General features: G+C 38.8%; 1 pseudogene; it reads right to left on the minus strand.

The window, feature by feature from the left end:
* Window positions 1-972: 972 nt before the first annotated feature.
* LOC110287784 lies at window positions 973-2,425 on the minus strand (annotated as a pseudogene).
* Window positions 2,426-2,788: the final 363 nt, after the last annotated feature.

The raw sequence follows: 2,788 nt of genomic DNA on the forward strand, positions 1-2,788 counted from the left end.
TTTCCAAGACTTTTATTAAGAATGGGTGTTGGATCTTTTCAAATGCTTTCTCCCCATCTAATGAGATGATCATGTGGTTTTTGACTTTGAATTTGTTTATATACTGGATTACGTTGATTGATTTCCGTATATTTAACCATCCCTGCATCCCTGGGATGAAATCTACTTGGTTAGGATGGATGATTGTTTTGATGTGTTCTTGGATTTGGTTAGGGAGAACTTGATTGAGGATTTTTGCATCGATATTTATAAGGGAAATTGGTCTGAAGTTCTCTCTCTTTGTTGGGTCATTTTGTCGCTTATTTATCAGAGTAATTGTGGGTTCATAGAATGAGTTGTGTAGAGTACCTTCTGCTTCTATTTTGTGGAATAGTTAAACACATCATTTCTGACAGTGGCTTGTTCCAGGAAGTCTAACATAGCCACAGCCTATAGAGTATTCCTTCGGATGGGGCACAGAACAGGTTAATTAAGGTCACTTAACTCTTCATCTTTTACAGTGGATCAGATCCCAGATGGCTGACTTCTGAAGGCTTTCGGACAGGAATCCAGTAGAGTTTGTTTCAAGGTTCACATAGACACTAGTAGCTGTAACATTTTGCAGAAGTTGTGATCCACATGAAATCTACAATTAAGTGCAGAAAATCTGGGTAGTCAACCTTGGGAAGGCTCAGCATCTGAACATAAAGATGTTTGAAATGGTCAATGGCTGCAGGTTTGGTTTTATATGCAGAGCAACTATGGAAACACAGTTGAATCTAATTCACAAATTTTTAAGACACTGAAAATAACCCACACACGTCAAGTCAATATCAGTTGTGACTCTTGAACTTCCATAGTGCAACAGAGATAGTCACTGGACTCGGGGTTTTCAGTCTGTCACTGTAGATCCAGAAATCAAAATATTGAGTGGCTTTTCTTGGTGGTTTGCTGTGGTTTAGTTATCTTGGAAGGCTTAGCAAAGATCATTCTTTAACTGTACTGTGTGTGGCTGTACTTCTGATTTTCAAGCACAACATATTGGTTATCTAGCCGAAGGTTATGGGCCTGGATTTTTGAAACCTCCCTACTTCTATTTTTGTATCTTATTACTTCATAGCCCTTCTTCATTTCTTTATCCCTAAGGGAAAATAAATATAATCAGTAAATATTTCTTCTTCATTAGAGAATTGTGAAAGTATCCTTCCTTGAAATAATAATAATAATAATAATAATAATAATAATAATAATAATAATAATAATAGCAATATTCTAAGACCCTAAGAATAATCCTGGAGAGACTGGAAGGGAATACAAAAATTCTTATCAAATCATTTTAAGGCTTCAATTGAAGAGAAAACATGTAATACTGTACTGAAGCTCTGTGATCCCATCTTCTGAATAGAATATTTTGGGACCAACTTGAAGAGAACCAGAAAGAAGCTGTATAATGACCTTCCTTCTAAGACTCACTTTAAAAAATTTATAGTTAGTAGATAATATGTTTGTATGTATAAGGGCAACAACTTCCTCATTCAAGTAATGTTCTCATAATTCAACGATTTCTCCTTTTGCTTTGGGAGAGTGGTCTGATTAGATCAGGTACAGAAAGATGTGTGTGGCAAGTCACTGCTCTCCCAGAGTCCCCCACATGTGAGGACAGAATGGAGAAGTAAGGCCAAGTAGAGATCTAAATTCAAGCCAGCTGTGCTCTCAATGAGACAAAAAGGCCGGGATTTACTTTTAAATCACCCCCAATTTTTTCCATCTGATGTCATTTACATTTCTTCCCATTTTATTTACTTTCGCAAAATCCTGTCCCTAATAAGATGTAGATATGCTATATGTGGCCATTTAACTTCAGGTAGTATTCATTTTAAGTACTTGTTCCAGTTTTCTATAGGCTTGGTAGTGGACAGCAGGGATGGGAACTATGTCTCACTGCACATTTTTGGTGATCCTTGTGTTTTCCTTGTCGTGGTTAGCCTTGTCCCAGGAGGCCTATATACACTACTAGGCATTGCTGACTCTGGGGTTTCTGTAACTGTTACTGGAGCAGGAGGCGCGTGTACTGGAGCGGTTTTATTCCAGGCATTGGAAGATTTTTCTGGTCCACTAGCTCCTCCACCTTCTTCCCAATTATCTCCTGTATCTTCTCTCTTTTCATTATCATCATCTTCCTTTTCACAACGCACTAAATCACAATTTCTCAGCTGTATATATGGTAAGAACACTTGCTGATGCTCTCTTCTGATCTTGGTAGGCACCTTATTTGCATTGCCTGAACTCTTAATTCACTCTAATCAACCTCTTTTTGCTCAAATTCTTTCCACTCATTTTCATTCTACACTATGGCCTTGCTGGTGGGGCATGTTCTCCCACTGGTCATCCAATCTGGAAGTCCCACTGTCTCTGAACCTAGCACCAGAGCCTGATCTCCCTCCATCTTTTCATCTGGCATTGAAGCCCAAGTTCTGGCAGTAGCCTGGCCTGGAGCCCACCACCTGATTGCTCCTGTCCGAACTGCTCCCTGCATTGGCCTCCTGATTCCTGATTCCTCCTCCTCCTCCTCTTCCTCCTCTTCCTCCTCCTCCTCCTTGTCCCTCTTGGTGAAGATGTTTGAGAATTTTCTTTTCTGTCAAATCTGTTCGGTGTTCTGTGAGATACTTGTAACTTTATAAGCATGTCTTTCTTTAGATTTTTAAATTTTTCTCTATGAATTTTTTATTAAGCACTTCATTTTTAGAAGGAGAACAAAATACTTACAGGAGAAAATATGGAGATAAAGGGTAGAGCAGAGACTAAAGGG

The sequence above is a fragment of the Mus caroli genome, unplaced genomic scaffold (assembly GCF_900094665.2).
Source record: "Mus caroli unplaced genomic scaffold, CAROLI_EIJ_v1.1 scaffold_19626_1, whole genome shotgun sequence".
NCBI classification, from domain to species: Eukaryota; Metazoa; Chordata; class Mammalia; order Rodentia; family Muridae; genus Mus; species Mus caroli.